Source organism: Hoplias malabaricus, chromosome 1 (genome assembly GCF_029633855.1).
Source record: "Hoplias malabaricus isolate fHopMal1 chromosome 1, fHopMal1.hap1, whole genome shotgun sequence".
In the NCBI taxonomy this organism is placed as follows: Eukaryota; Metazoa; Chordata; class Actinopteri; order Characiformes; family Erythrinidae; genus Hoplias; species Hoplias malabaricus.
The window spans coordinates 22,501-38,817 of NC_089800.1; the positions used below are offsets into that span (position 1 = coordinate 22,501).

Below are 16,317 nucleotides of genomic sequence, written 5' to 3' on the forward strand. Positions count from 1 at the left end.
GGCGAAGTCGGAGCGAGGGGCTGTAGCGGAACGCCCGTGTCCGGGGGCCACGTGGGGCTCCCTTCTCCGGACGGACCTACCTTCACCCTCGGGCCCTTCCAAGCCTAACCGGAGCCGGTCGCGACTCACCCACCACGCGGGGGGAAGTACACCTGACGGGCCGAGCCTTCGTACGCCCGAGAGGCCCGAAGTCGAGAGGCGAAGCTCAGGGCCGAGCAGGGAGTGGGGTCGCCCCCACTCTCGCCCGGATGAACTCGCCTCCGAGCCACGGAACCACACGAGCGCGGGCCGTCCGCCCGGCTGAATCCCCCGGGGGGGTCTTCTCGGTCCCCCGACCGTTTACCTCTCAACGGTTTCACGCTCTCTTGAACTCTCTCTTCAAAGTACTGCTTTCAACTTTCCCTCACGGTACTTTGTTCGCTATCGGTCTCGTGCCGGTATTTAGCCTTAGATGGAGTTTACCACCCACTTTGAGCTGCATTCACAAGCAACTCGACTCCGGGAAGCCCGATCTACCCGGCGGGATGCGGGACAATACCGGGCCTTCACCATCTGCGGAAGACACTTCCTTGCAAAACTTGGTCCCGCGTCCGCACCGAGACCAAACGGACTTCCGTACGCTACATTTCCCGGCCCACCCCGGTCAGGGGAAAGTGGGATTCAGCGCTGGGCTCTTCCCTCTTCGCTCGCCGCTACTAGGGGAATCCTTGTTAGTTTCTTTTCCTCCGCTTACTGATATGCTTAAGTTCAGCGGGTTGTCTCGTCTGATCTGAGGTCGCACTACGAGACTGTTTTGCGGGGCGCGGGGGGCGCGAACCCCCCGGCCGCTCGCCGTATTACGGTACCCACTCTCCGACGGCGGCGGAGAGCCCAGCGGGGAGAGACTATGACGGATTGGACCCGGACCTAATGGCTCTCCCTACGTCCGGAGCTCTCGCCACACGTCGGGTTTAAGGCCCGAGTCTGGGTTTAGGGAGACGAAGGGCCGTCCGAGGTGGAGGCCCTGCGAACTCCCAGCCGCGGTCTAGGAAGACCGATCGATGGGTAAACCGACCCTCAGACAGGCGTGGCCGCGGGATGGACCCCCGCGGCCGCCATGTGCGTTCGAAATATCGATGATCTGTGTTCTGCAATTCACATTATTTAACGCAGGTTACCGCGTTCTTCATCGATGCACGAGCCAAGTGATCCACCGCTAAGAGTTGTATGAGGTTTGTGCCCGGCCCGTTACAGGCCGGGCGAAGGAAGCCATTCGAACACGAGACAACGTTTGACAATATTTCAAGCCGGGTGCCTTCCCCCCCGTGGAGGGGGGAAGGTCATTGAACCTGGGCGTCACCACCGGACCGAGGAGTTACGGCCCGGGGGACGATCGCCCGAGTAGGTGCCCGAGACTTACGTGGTTTAGGAGACCGGGTCTAGGCCCCACCGTTCCCGGCGAGGCCCAGGGTTTGGTTCGCTGCGTTACGGGTCCCGGTCTAAGGCATTCAGGCGTGCGCTCAAAGCCAAGCTCTCCACCCCGGAGGGTATGAGCGAGGCCCGGTGGTACGCTCCCAAGTCCCCCGCTTAGGGGAAGGCGCTGGGTAGATCCCACCTAGTCAGGACCGGCGGGCACCGGCCGTCTCCTTCGGGTGTTTAAACGCATCCGGGGTTCGTGAGGCCCCTTCAACTCGCGCACCGGCCTTAGACTATTATACGGTCCGTCTCTGCGAAGCCAACATCGGGGTATTTGCATGCGCTCTTAAGCTCCGCTCCAACCCCGTGAGGGGAAAGAGTTTCGCCCGGCGGTACGCTCCCGTCCACCACCACCCCCTGTGCCGGGGGGATGGGTTCAGGGAGATCCCACCGAGGCCGGCGAGCACCGGCCAACGCCCTGGGGGTGAGTAAGCCCCTTTGACTCGCGCACGCACAATCAAGCCTTCAACGATCAATGGTTGGTTTAACGACCCGGCGGGCGGCTCCGGCGCCACTCTCCCCCCCGCGAACGAGGGGGGCGGACCGGGGTACCTATGCACCTAAGGCGGTCCTCGCATAACCCCGAGTTCCGAAGCCGGCTCGCTACGTCCACCCACCCGGAGGGGGAGAGACTCACGTCGGCCGACGACGAAAGGTACGAGGCTTCTGCGGTCCATACCTTGAAGGTACCCGCCGGGGGAGGTTTGGCCTCTCGAGTCCGACTCGACAACCGGCCGTGGCCAGGTCACCGTTAATGATCCTTCCGCAGGTTCCCCTACGGAAACCTTGTTACGACTTTTACTCCCTCTAGATGCCCAGGTTCGATCGACTTCCCACCTCAACGAGGCAACCCCCCGGTAAAGGGGCACCTCGGAGATGGTCCGAGGACCTCACCAGGCCATCCAATCGGTAGTAGCGACGGGCGGTGTGTACAAAGGGCAGGGACTTAATCGACGCGGGCTGGTGACCCGCGACTACTTGGAATTCCTCGTTCAAGGGGAAAAGTTACAATCCCCTATCCCCAGCGGGGAAGGCGTTCATAGGATTGCCCAGGCCTTTCGGCATAGGATGGATGCACATGCTGAACCAGCCAGTGTAACTCACGTGCGGCCCCGGGCGTCTAAGGGCATCACAGACCTGTTATGGCCCCGAATCTCATACGGCTTTGCCTTGCCCCGGATCGCTCTAAGAAGTTCGGCCACCGACCGACGAACCCCTCGGGCCGCAAGCCCCCACAGGGACCCAAGGGAGGGCCGTGTAACTTTTTAAGGCACAGGGTCTCGTCCGTTATCGGAGTTAACCAGACGAATCGCTCCACGAACTCCCAACGGCCATGCACCACCACCCACAGAATCAAGAAAGAGCCATCAATCTGTCAATCCTTACCGTGTCCGGGCCGGGTGAGATTCCCCGTGTTGAGTCAAATTAAGCCGCAAGCTCCACTCCTGGTGGTGCCCTTCCGTCAATTCCTTTAAGTTTCAGCTTTGCAACCGTACTCCCCCCAGAGCCCAAAGACTCGTGGTTTCCCTCACGCTGCCCGGCGGGTCATGGTCGCTAGCCTCACGCCGCCGGATCGCGGGTCGGCATAGTTTACGGTCGGAACTACGACGGTATCTGATCGTCTTCGCTCCCCCGACTTTCGTTCTTGATTAATGAAAACATTCTTGGCAAATGCTTTCGCTTTCGTTCGTCCCACACCGGTCAACGAATTTCACCTCTATCGGTGTGGTACGGATGCCCCCGGCCGTCCCTCTTAATCATTGCCCTCGGTCCTTAAAACCCACGAAATAGGACCGTGGAAGCCCCGGAGCCCCACTCCGGAACGACCAGCCGTCCCGAAGGAGAGACCCCGAAGCCCCGCGGAAGGGCCCTATTCCATTATTCCTAGCTCAGTCAGACATGGCACGTGTCGGCCTGCTTTGAGCACTCTGCTTTATTCAAAGTAAACGCTCCGGACCCTCCAACCCACCGTGCACCGCAGTGAAGTACCCAGCTAAGGGCTTCTCCGCGGCCGGCGAGCAGAGGACACCGGCGGGTAGGGACCAGGTCCCAACATCCACCCAGAGACAGGGGGTCACCCCCGAAGGAGCTCCCCACGCCATCCCGGACAGTACAGGGGATCCGAGACCTGTCCCCACATCCAACTACGAGCTTTTTAACTGCAGCAACTTTAGCATACGCTATTGGAGCTGGAATTACCGCGGCTGCTGGCACCAGACTTGCCCTCCAATGGGTCATCACTCACGGACATAGATTGAGTTCATTTCGATTACGCTCCACAGGATCATAGGACCCGCATCGATATTTTTCGTCACTACCTCCCCGTGTCGGGAATGGGTAATTTGCGCGCCTGCTGCCTTCCTTGGAAGTGGTAGCCGTTTCTCAGGCTCCCTCTCCGGAATCGAACCCAGATTCCCCGTTACCCGTGGTCACCACGGTAGGCACGTAGCCTACCGTCGAAAGTTGATAGGGCAGACACTCGAATGATACGTCGCCGCCCCGGAGGGCTTAACGATCGGCCAGAGGTTATCTAGAGTCACCAAAGCGACCCGACCGGAGCCGGGAGGGTTTTTCGGTTCTGATAAATGCACGTATCCGGGGGACAGGGGCCGGGAGAGCATTTCACGCCGACCCCCAGAACCCTTCCAACGCTTCGTTTGCATGTATTAGCTCTGGAATTACCACAGTTATACCAAGTAACGTGTGGAGCGATCAAAGGAACCATAACTGATTTAATGAGCCATTCGCAGTTTCACTGTACCAAAACCCGTGTGTACTTAGACTTGCATGGCTTAATCTTTGAGACAAGCATATAATACTGGCAGGATCAACCAGACCGACCCCCCTTGGATCTCAAACCCCGGACGGGGAAAGAGAGGGGGCGCATGGAGCCCGTGAGAGTGATCTCAGGGGACACCAGCGAAGAGGATCGAACGCGACCCCGCTGTGGGGGTCTGCAATCGACTTGGCAACTTGGAAAACGTATGATTCTCGCCCGGACGGTGCAGGCTAGGGGCCGGGTCCTTCCCTCAAACGGATCCCGACCCTAAGGCACCACCGACGCGGACGTTGAACGGACCTACTGTTGGATCGACCGGCCGACTAAGTCCCCCTCGGAACCGTTCTGGACAAGCGGACATGCCTCTTACGGGCATCCACGAGCCATGGAGGCTGGGAGCACAAGGTGGGGAGGATCGCTCTAAGCACTGTATTTAGGCTTAGAAGCCTGCCCCTGGTGCTCCGCGTATACCGAGCTCGAACGGCCGTGAAGGACAGCCGTTAAGGGAAGAGAATGGAAGAGAATCCTGGCCCCCTCAAAGCGCGAGGAAGTCGGCATAGGTTTTTACGGTACGCCACCACCGGAGCCGTCTGATGTTCAGAAGACGAAGGGTTTTGCCCTCAATCTCGTAAGGTCGAGGGCTCACCACCGAACTTCCAGCCGCGGTCCTTGGTAGGACCGATACGCGGACAAGCCGCAAATCCTGGCCCCCTCGCAGTGCGAGGAGGTCGGCAAAGGTTTACGGTTTCGCCCCCCGGAGCCTACGGAAGTCTGCGTTTAAGAAGACGAAGGGTCGGATCCCGTAGGCCGACCCTGCGAACTTCCAGCCGCGGTCTGTGGAAGACCGATCCGTGTCACCTCTAATGCGCTCTTTGCCTCCGGCCGTTTCCAGCCGGGGGCCCGGTGGTGCGCTCCCACGTCCCGCTCAAAGGAGGGGAAAGGTCGGGAGATCCCACGGACCGGCGGATGACCGCCGGCCAACGCCTCGGGGGGTTACGCGGCCCCGTCGACTCGCGCACGGGCAAATTTATGGGTTTAAAAAGGGGGACAATCCTCATACGTTCGACCCCCCGGTGCCCAGGGAAGTTGACCCTCCCCGGGCAGGCATATCGAACGAATCATCGGTCGGAAAACTCTCTCTTTCGGGACGGGGGAAACCCCTCATACGCTCGACCCCCCATGCCCAGGAATGTTTTACCTTCCCAGGCATACATCGAACGAATCATCGGGGTGGACACAACGGGCTTATAACAATCGACGGGGCGGCCCGTTCCACCCGCCCCACAAGTGGGCAGATGGTCGGTGGCCTATAGACCCACAGGCAGTCCCAATACCACCGTGATACGAGATCCGGGGTTGGGACTTGACCTTAAAGGTACCCGGTCGAGGCGGACCGAGTGGAAGCCACTCGGATTTATGACAGTGGTAGGCCCCACGGACCTTGGGGACCACTCCCCATCGCTCTGCCCGGCACCTGGCTCGGAAACCGGGACTAATTTTGGCAGTAATACGCTATCGGTCTTGGTTCTCATTGGTTCATACACCCAAGATGGGCGAACGTCGAACGCGAACGGGAGCGATCAACGCCCATAACCCCTAACCCTAACCCTAACCCTAACCCTAACCCTAGCCCCTGGGCTTACACTTAACCCTAACCCTAAGCCCCTGGGCTTACACTTAACCCTAACCCTAAGCCCCTGGGCTTACACTTAACCCTAACCCTAAGCCCCTGGGCTTACACTTAACCCTAACCCTAAGCCCCTGGGCTTACACTTAACCCTAACCCTAAGCCCCTGGGCTTACACTTAACCCTAACCCTAAGCCCCTGGGCTTACACTTAACCCTAACCCTAAGCCCCTGGGCTTACACTTAACCCTAACCCTAAGCCCCTGGGCTTACACTTAACCCTAACCCTAAGCCCCTGGGCTTACACTTAACCCTAACCCTAAGCCCCTGGGCTTACACTTAACCCTAACCCTAAGCCCCTGGGCTTACACTTAACCCTAACCCTAAGCCCCTGGGCTTACACTTAACCCTAACCCTAAGCCCCTGGGCTTACACTTAACCCTAACCCTAAGCCCCTGGGCTTACACTTAACCCTAACCCTAAGCCCCTGGGCTTACACTTAACCCTAACCCTAAGCCCCTGGGCTTACACTTAACCCTAACCCTAAGCCCCTGGGCTTACACTTAACCCTAACCCTAAGCCCCTGGGCTTACACTTAACCCTAACCCTAAGCCCCTGGGCTTACACTTAACCCTAACCCTAAGCCCCTGGGCTTACACTTAACCCTAACCCTAAGCCCCTGGGCTTACACTTAACCCTAACCCTAAGCCCCTGGGCTTACACTTAACCCTAACCCTAAGCCCCTGGGCTTACACTTAACCCTAACCCTAAGCCCCTGGGCTTACACTTAACCCTAACCCTAAGCCCCTGGGCTTACACTTAACCCTAACCCTAAGCCCCTGGGCTTACACTTAACCCTAACCCTAAGCCCCTGGGCTTACACTTAACCCTAACCCTAAGCCCCTGGGCTTACACTTAACCCTAACCCTAAGCCCCTGGGCTTACACTTAACCCTAACCCTAAGCCCCTGGGCTTACACTTAACCCTAACCCTAAGCCCCTGGGCTTACACTTAACCCTAACCCTAAGCCCCTGGGCTTACACTTAACCCTAACCCTAAGCCCCTGGGCTTACACTTAACCCTAACCCTAAGCCCCTGGGCTTACACTTAACCCTAACCCTAAGCCCCTGGGCTTACACTTAACCCTAACCCTAAGCCCCTGGGCTTACACTTAACCCTAACCCTAAGCCCCTGGGCTTACACTTAACCCTAACCCTAAGCCCCTGGGCTTACACTTAACCCTAACCCTAAGCCCCTGGGCTTACACTTAACCCTAACCCTAAGCCCCTGGGCTTACACTTAACCCTAACCCTAAGCCCCTGGGCTTACACTTAACCCTAACCCTAAGCCCCTGGGCTTACACTTAACCCTAACCCTAAGCCCCTGGGCTTACACTTAACCCTAACCCTAAGCCCCTGGGCTTACACTTAACCCTAACCCTAAGCCCCTGGGCTTACACTTAACCCTAACCCTAAGCCCCTGGGCTTACACTTAACCCTAACCCTAAGCCCCTGGGCTTACACTTAACCCTAACCCTAAGCCCCTGGGCTTACACTTAACCCTAACCCTAAGCCCCTGGGCTTACACTTAACCCTAACCCTAAGCCCCTGGGCTTACACTTAACCCTAACCCTAAGCCCCTGGGCTTACACTTAACCCTAACCCTAAGCCCCTGGGCTTACACTTAACCCTAACCCTAAGCCCCTGGGCTTACACTTAACCCTAACCCTAAGCCCCTGGGCTTACACTTAACCCTAACCCTAAGCCCCTGGGCTTACACTTAACCCTAACCCTAAGCCCCTGGGCTTACACTTAACCCTAACCCTAAGCCCCTGGGCTTACACTTAACCCTAACCCTAAGCCCCTGGGCTTACACTTAACCCTAACCCTAAGCCCCTGGGCTTACACTTAACCCTAACCCTAAGCCCCTGGGCTTACACTTAACCCTAACCCTAAGCCCCTGGGCTTACACTTAACCCTAACCCTAAGCCCCTGGGCTTACACTTAACCCTAACCCTAAGCCCCTGGGCTTACACTTAACCCTAACCCTAAGCCCCTGGGCTTACACTTAACCCTAACCCTAAGCCCCTGGGCTTACACTTAACCCTAACCCTAAGCCCCTGGGCTTACACTTAACCCTAACCCTAAGCCCCTGGGCTTACACTTAACCCTAACCCTAAGCCCCTGGGCTTACACTTAACCCTAACCCTAAGCCCCTGGGCTTACACTTAACCCTAACCCTAAGCCCCTGGGCTTACACTTAACCCTAACCCTAAGCCCCTGGGCTTACACTTAACCCTAACCCTAAGCCCCTGGGCTTACACTTAACCCTAACCCTAAGCCCCTGGGCTTACACTTAACCCTAACCCTAAGCCCCTGGGCTTACACTTAACCCTAACCCTAAGCCCCTGGGCTTACACTTAACCCTAACCCTAAGCCCCTGGGCTTACACTTAACCCTAACCCTAAGCCCCTGGGCTTACACTTAACCCTAACCCTAAGCCCCTGGGCTTACACTTAACCCTAACCCTAAGCCCCTGGGCTTACACTTAACCCTAACCCTAAGCCCCTGGGCTTACACTTAACCCTAACCCTAAGCCCCTGGGCTTACACTTAACCCTAACCCTAAGCCCCTGGGCTTACACTTAACCCTAACCCTAAGCCCCTGGGCTTACACTTAACCCTAACCCTAAGCCCCTGGGCTTACACTTAACCCTAACCCTAAGCCCCTGGGCTTACACTTAACCCTAACCCTAAGCCCCTGGGCTTACACTTAACCCTAACCCTAAGCCCCTGGGCTTACACTTAACCCTAACCCTAAGCCCCTGGGCTTACACTTAACCCTAACCCTAAGCCCCTGGGCTTACACTTAACCCTAACCCTAAGCCCCTGGGCTTACACTTAACCCTAACCCTAAGCCCCTGGGCTTACACTTAACCCTAACCCTAAGCCCCTGGGCTTACACTTAACCCTAACCCTAAGCCCCTGGGCTTACACTTAACCCTAACCCTAAGCCCCTGGGCTTACACTTAACCCTAACCCTAAGCCCCTGGGCTTACACTTAACCCTAACCCTAAGCCCCTGGGCTTACACTTAACCCTAACCCTAAGCCCCTGGGCTTACACTTAACCCTAACCCTAAGCCCCTGGGCTTACACTTAACCCTAACCCTAAGCCCCTGGGCTTACACTTAACCCTAACCCTAAGCCCCTGGGCTTACACTTAACCCTAACCCAGGGGGAGGGTGTAGGCCTAAACGGAAGGGTGAGGCACTAGTGACCTGAAGGCCTAAGGGGATTGGTTAGCTAAGTGGAGGGTGTAGGCTGACTGAGCTGAATGCCTAAGGGGAAGTATTAGCTGAGGGGAGGGTGTAGGCCTAAACGGAAGGGTGAAGCACTAGTGACCTGAAGGCCTGAGGGGAGGGTGTAGGCCTAATGGGAAGGGTGAGGCACTAGTGACCTGAAGGCCTAAGGGGATTGGTTAGCCGAGGGGAGGGTGTAGGCCTAAGGGGAAGCATTAGCTGAGAGGAGGGTGTAGGCATAAGGGAGATGTGAAGGGTTAGTTACCTGAAGGACTAGGGCACAGACAGCCAGAGAGGAAGGGCATAGGCCCGAGGGAAAGTGGTTTAGTTAAGCGGAGGGTTTAGGCCCCAGGGAACCTGTTTTAGCTGAGGGGAAGCATGTAGGCCCAAGGAAGGAATGGCTATTGAGCTGAATGCTTAAGGGTTAATGCCTGGTTAGCTGATGGGAGAGTGTAGGCTTAAGGGGAAGGGTGAAGCGCTAGTGACCTGAATGACTAGGGTTAGGGTTAGCTGATGGCCTAAGGGGAATGGTTAGCTGAGAGGAGGGTGTAGGCCTAAGGGGAAGGGTGAAGGTTTACTGAGCTGAAGGCCTTAGAGGAAAGGTGAAGGGCTAGTGACCTGAAGGTTTAAGGGGAAGCATTAGCTGAGGGGAGGGTATAGGCTTAAGGGAAATGTGAAGGGTTAGTTACCTGAAGGACTAGTGCACAGAAAGCCTGAGGGGAAAAGTGTAGGCCCAAGGGAAAGTGGTTTAGCTGAGGGGAGGGTTTAGGCCTATGGGGAAGGGTTACAGAGGTGAAGGCCTAAGGGGAAGTATTAGCTGAGAGGAAAGGCAAAGTGCTATTGAGCTGAAGTCTTAAGAGAAAGTGGTTTAGCTGAGGGGCAAAGGCGTAGGCCCAAAAGGGAAAGTGGTTTAGCTGAGGGGCAAGGGCGTAGGCCCAAAAGGGAAAGTGGTTTAGCTGAGGGGGAAGGTCGTAGGCAAAAGGGGAAAGGCAAAGTGCTATTGAGCTGAAGTCTTGAGAGAAAGTTGTTAATCTGACGGGAAGGGCGTAGGGCCAAGGACTAGTGGTTTAGCTGAGGGAAAAGGCGTAGGCCCAAGGGAAAGTGGTTTAGCTGAGGGGAAGGGCGTAGGCCCAAAAGGGAAAGTGGTTTAGCTGAGGGGCAAGGCGTAGGCCCAAAAGGGAAAGTGGTTTAGCTGAGGGGCAAGGGCGTAGGCCCAAAGGGATAGTGGTTTAGCTGAGGGGGAAGGTCGTAGGCAAAAGGGGAAAGGCAAAGTGATATTGAGCTGAAGTCTTGAGAGAAAGTTGTTAATCTGACGGGAAGTGCGTAGGCCCAAGGGCTAGTGGTTTAGCTGAGGGGCAAGGGCGTAGGCAAAAGGGGAAAGTGGTTTAGCTGAGGGGCAAGGGCGTAGGCCCAAAAGGGAAAGTGGTTTAGCTGAGGGGCAAGGGCATAGGCCCAAAAGGGAAAGTGGTTTAGCTGAGGGGCAAGGGCATAGGCCCAAAAGGGAAAGTGGTTTAGCTGAGGGGCAAGGGCATAGGCCCAAGGGCTAGTGGTTTAGCTGAGGGGAAGGGTGTAGGCCCAAGGGAAAATGGTTTAGCTGAGGGGAAGGGCGTAGGCCCAAGGAAAGAACGGCTATTGAGCTGAATGCCTAAGCGCGAAAGGCTAGTAAGAGAATAGCGTATGCCCAAGGGCTAGTGGTTTAGCTGAGTGGAAAGGCGTATGCCCAAGGGCAAGTGGTTTAGCTGAGGGGCAAGGGCGTAGGCCCAAAAGGGAAAGTGGCTTAGCTGAGGGGAAAGGCGTATGCCCAAGGGCAAGTGGTTTAGCTGAGGGGCAAGGGCGTAGGCCCAAAAGGGAAAGTGGTTTAGCTGAGGGGAAAGGCGTATGCCCAAGGGCAAGTGGTTTAGCTGAGGGGAAGGGCATAGGCCCAAAAGGGAAAGTGGTTTAGCTGAGGGGAAGGGCGTAGGCCCAAGGGCTAGTGGTTTAGCTGAGGGGCAAGGGCGTAGGCCCAAAAGGGAAAGTGGTTTAGCTGAGGGGAAGCATGTAGGCCCAAGGAAAGAACAGCTATTGAGCTGAATGCCTAAGCGCGAAAGGCTAGTAAGAGAATGGCGTAGGCCCAAGGGCTAGTGGTTTAGCTGAGGGGAAAGGTGTATGCCCAAGGGCAAGTGGTTTAGCTGAGGGGAAGGGCATAGGCCCAAGGGCAAGTGGTTTAGCTGAGGGGAAGGGCATAGGCCCAAAAGGGAAAGTGGTTTAGCTGAGGGGAAGGGCATAGGCCCAAGGGCTAGTGGTTTAGCTGAGGGGAAGGGCGTAGGCCCAAGGGCTAGTGGTTTAGCTGAGGGGAAGGGCATAGGCCCAAGGGCTAGTGGTTTAGCTGAGGGGAAGGGCGTAGGCCCAAGGGCTAGTGGTTTAGCTGAGGGGAAGGGCATAGGCCCAAGGGAAAGTGGTTTAGCTGAGGGGAAGGGCATAGGCCCAAGGGATAGTGGTTTAGCTGAGGGGAAGGGCATAGGCCCAAGGGAAATTGGTTTAGCTGAGGGGAAGGGCATAGGCCCAAGGGCTAGTGGTTTAGCTGAGGGGAAGGGCGTAGGCCCAAGGGAAAGTGGTTTAGCTGAGGGGAAGGGCGTAGGCCCAAGGGAAAGTGTTTTAGCTGAGGGGAAGGGCATAGGCCCGAGAGAAAGTGGTTTAGCTGAGGGGAAGGGCGTAGGCCCAAGGGATAGTGGTTTAGCTGAGGGGAAGCGTGTAGGCCCAAAAGGGAAAGTGGTTTAGCTGAGGGGAAAGGCGTATGCCCAAAAGGGAAAGTGGTTTAGCTGAGGGGAAAGGCGTATGCTCAAGGGCAAGTGGTTTAGCTGAGGGGAAGGGCATAGGCCCAAGGGCAAGTGGTTTAGCTGAGTGGAAAGGCGTAGGCCCAAGGGAAAGTGGTTTAGCTGAGGGGCAAGGGCATAGGCCCAAAAGGGATAGTGGTTTAGCTGAGGGGCAAGGGCGTAGGCCCAAAAGGGCTAGTGGTTTAGCTGAGGGGCAAGGGCGTAGGCCCAAGGGAAAGTGTTTTAGCTGAGGGGAAGGGCATAGGCCCGAGAGAAAGTGGTTTAGCTGAGGGGAAGGGCGTAGGCCCAAGGGATAGTGGTTTAGCTGAGGGGAAGCGTGTAGGCCCAAAAGGGAAAGTGGTTTAGCTGAGGGGAAAGGCGTATGCCCAAAAGGGAAAGTGGTTTAGCTGAGGGGAAAGGCATATGCTCAAGGGCAAGTGGTTTAGCTGAGGGGAAGGGCATAGGCCCAAGGGCAAGTGGTTTAGCTGAGTGGAAAGGCGTAGGCCCAAAAGGGATAGTGGTTTAGCTGAGGGGCAAGGGCGTAGGCCCAAAAGGGCTAGTGGTTTAGCTGAGGGGCAAGGGCGTAGGCCCAAAAGGGAAAGTGGTTTAGCTGAGGGGCGAGGGCCTAGGCCCAAAAGGGAAAGTGGTTTAGCTGAGGGGAAGGGCGTAGGCCCAAAAGGGAAAGTGGTTTAGCTGAGGGGTAGGGCATAGGCCCAAGGGCTAGTGGTTTAGCTGAGGGGCAAGGGCGTAGGCCCAAAAGGGAAAGTAGTTTAGCTGAGGGGAAAGGCGTAGGCCCAACAGGGAAAGTGGTTTAGCTGAGGGGCAAGGGCGTAGGCCCAAAAGGGAAAGTGGTTTAGCTGAGGGGAAGCGTGTAGGCCCAAAGAAAGAACGGCTATTGAGCTGAATGCCTAAGCGCCAAAGGCTAGTAAGAGAATAGCGTATGCCCAAGGGCTAGTGGTTTAGCTGAGGGGCAAGGGCGTAGGCCCAAAAGGGAAAGTGGTTTAGCTGAGGGGCAAGGGCGTAGGCCCAAAAGGGAAAGTAGTTTAGCTGAGGGGAAAGGCGTAGGCCCAACAGGGAAAGTGGTTTAGCTGAGGGGAAAGGCGTAGGCCCAAGGGAAAGTGGTTTAGCTGAGGGAAAAGGGCATAGGCCTAAAAGGGAAAGTGGTTTAGCTGAGGGGCAAGGGTGTAGGCCCAAAAGGGAAAGTGGTTTAGCTGAGGGGCAAGGGCGTAGGCCCAAAAGGGAAAGTGGTTTAGCTGAGGGGCAAGGGCGTAGGCCCAAAAGGGAAAGTGGTTTAGCTGAGGGGCAAGGGCGTAGGCCCAAAAGGGAAAGTGGTTTAGCTGAGGGGCAAGGGCGTAGGCCCAAAAGGGAAAGTGGTTTAGCTGAGGGGAAGGGCCTAGGCCCAAAAGGGAAAGTGGTTTAGCTGAGGGGAAGGGCCTAGGCCCAATAGGGAAAGTGGTTTAGCTGAGGGGAAGGGCGTAGGCCCAAAAGGGAAAGTGGTTTAGCTGAGGGGAAGGGCGTAGGCCCAAAAGGGAAAGTGGTTTAGCTGAGGGGAAGGGCGTAGGCCCAAAAGGGAAAGTGGTTTAGCTGAGGGGGAAGGTCGTAGGCAAAAGGGGAAAGGCAAAGTGCTATTGAGCTGAAGTCTTGAGAGAAAGTTGTTAATCTGACGGGAAGGGCGTAAGCCCAAGGGCTAGTTGTTTAGCTGAGGGGAAGGGCATAGGCCCAAGGGATAGTGGTTTAGCTGAGGGGAAGGGCGTAGGCCCAAGGGAAATTGGTTTAGCTGAGGGGAAGGGCGTAGGCCCAAGGGAAATTGGTTTAGCTGAGGGGAAGGGCGTAGGCCCAAGGGCTAGTGGTTTAGCTGAGGGGAAGGGCGTAGGCCCAAGGGCTAGTGGTTAAGCTGAGGGGAAAGGCATAGGCCCGAGAGAAAGTGGTTTAGCTGAGGGGAAGGGCATAGGCCAGAGGGAAAGTGGTTTAAATGAGGAGAAAAGTGCAGGCCAGAGGGAAAGTGGTTTAGCTGAGGGGAAGGACATAGGCCAGAGGGAAAGTGGTTTAAATGAGGAGAAAAGTGCAGGCCAGAGGGAAAGTGGTTTAGCTGAGGGGAAGGACATAGGCCAGAGGGAAAGTGGTTTAAATGAGGAGAAAGGTGCAGGCCTGAGGGAAAGTGGTTTAGCTGAGGTGAAGGGCGTAGGCCCAAGGGATACTGGTTTAGCTGAGGGGAAGTGTGTAGGCCCAAGGACGGAACCGCTATTGAGCTGAATGCCTAAGGGCGAAGGGCTAGTAATGGGAAGGGCATAGGCCCAAGGGAAAGTGGTTTAACTGAGGTGAAGGGAGTAGGCCCAAGGGATAGTGGTTTAGCTGAGGGGAAGGGCATATGCCCAAGGGATAGTGGTTTAACTGAGGTGAAGGGAGTAGGCCCAAGGGATAGTGGTTTAGCTGAGGTGAAGGGCGTAGGCCCGAGAGAAAGTGGTTTAGCTGAGGGGAAGGGCATAGGCCAGAGGGAAAGGGGTTTAAATGAGGAGAAAGGTGCAGGCCCGAGGGAAAGGGGTTTAGCTGAGGGGAAGGGCGTAGGCCCGAGGGAAATGGGTTTAGCTGAGGGGAAGGGCGTAGGTCTGAGGGAAAGGGGTTTAGCTGAGGGGAAGGGCGTAGGTCTGAGGGAAAGGGGTTTAGCTGAGGGGAAGCGTGTAGGCCCAAGGACGGAATGGCTATTGAGCTGAATGCCTAAGGGCGAACGGCTAGTAATGGGAAGGGCATAGGCCCAAGGGATAGTGGTTTAGCTGAGGGGAAGGGCGTAGGCCCGAGGGAAACGGGTTTAGCTGAGGGGAAGGGCGTAGGTCAGAGGGAAAGTGGTTTAGCTGAGGAGAGGGCATGGGCCCAAGGGATAATGGTTTAGCTGAGGTGAAGGGCGTGGGCCCAAGGGATAGTGGTTTAGCTGAGGGGAAAAGCTTAGGCCCAAGGGAAAGTGGTTTAGCTGAGGTGAAGGGCGTAGGCCCAAGGGATAATGGTTTAGCTGAGGGGAAGGGCGTAGGGCCAAGGGCTAGTGGTTTAGCTGAGGGGAAGGGCGTAGGCCCAAGGGCTAGTGGTTTAGCTGAGGGGAAGGGCGTAGGCCCAAGGGCTAGTGGTTTAGCTGAGGGGGAGGGCATAGGGCCAAGGGCTAGTGGTTTAGCTGAGGGGGAGGGCATAGGCCCAAGGGCTAGTGGTTTAGCTGAGGGGAAGGGCGTAGGCCCAAGGGCTAGTGGTTTAGCTGAGGGGAAGGGCGTAGGCCCAAGGGCTAGTGGTTTAGCTGAGGGGAAGGGCGTAGGCCCAAGGGCTAGTGGTTTAGCTGAGGGGAAGGGCATAGGCCCAAGGGAAAGTGGTTTAGCTGAGGGGAAGGGCATAGGCCCAAGGGATAGTGGTTTAGCTGAGGGGAAGGGCATAGGCCCAAGGGAAATTGGTTTAGCTGAGGGGAAGGGCATAGGCCCAAGGGCTAGTGGTTTAGCTGAGGGGAAGGGCGTAGGCCCAAGGGAAAGTGGTTTAGCTGAGGGGAAGGGCGTAGGCCCAAGGGAAAGTGTTTTAGCTGAGGGGAAGGGCATAGGCCCGAGAGAAAGTGGTTTAGCTGAGGGGAAGGGCGTAGGCCCAAGGGAAAGTGTTTTAGCTGAGGTGAAGCATGTAGGCCCAAGGACGGGACGGCTATTGAGCTGAATGCCTAAGTGCGAAGGGCTAATAAGCTAGTAAGTGGAAGGGTATAGGCCCAACGGAAAGTGTTTAGCTGAGGAGAGGTTGTAGACCTAGTGAGCTGAAGGCCTAAAGAGAAGTGTGTAGGGCTAGTGAACCAGTTTCTGGTTTTCTTTCTCCTGTCTCTCTCATGCTTTGTGATGTCCTGCTGCTCTCCAGGTGTTGTGCATCTTGGTGCTATTCACCGGTAGAAGACTGGGCACCCATTTAAGGTCTGTTTGCCCCAGACCACCGTCCCTGCGTGCTGTCCTAGTGGACCCAGGGGGGCTGGATACTTACCCCCTGACCAAATGACTCTTTGTTAACACCGCTAGGTTACCCAAATCATTCAGACAAGGCCTGAGAAATGGTCTCATCTTGGGGCCTCTCCGAGTTCTCTAAGATCTCAGGAGTAATTAAAGCATTACTTCCTAGAGCCCAGAGAGAACTGGAAACCCTGCCCCAGCCACCCGTTGCCAGGTGACTGAACCAAAACCCGGGAAGGTAGGTCCCGTGCAATACGTCACCTCCCAAACAGTTTTGGCTGGAGCTCCAATGCAGTGGATAGCTTCCTTACAGATCCCAGGACATGCACCTTGAAATACTTTCAGGAAGATACCAAGCTTCTACTACATTGGAACTCCAATGGGTTGTGAACTGATGGCGGACAAGAGTTAAAC

The 16,317-nt window shown here is 56.3% G+C and overlaps 1 non-coding gene and 1 pseudogene across 1 annotated transcript; both read right to left on the minus strand.

The window, feature by feature from the left end:
* LOC136671083 (28S ribosomal RNA) overlaps window positions 1-778 on the minus strand; it is a 4,392-nt pseudogene extending 3,614 nt beyond the window's left edge.
* Window positions 779-1,050: 272 nt separating this feature from the next.
* LOC136670275 (5.8S ribosomal RNA) lies at window positions 1,051-1,204 on the minus strand. Its single transcript, XR_010795614.1, has one exon. It is a non-coding gene; the product is annotated as a 5.8S ribosomal RNA (ribosomal RNA).
* Between the last annotated feature and the right edge of the window lie 15,113 nt (window positions 1,205-16,317).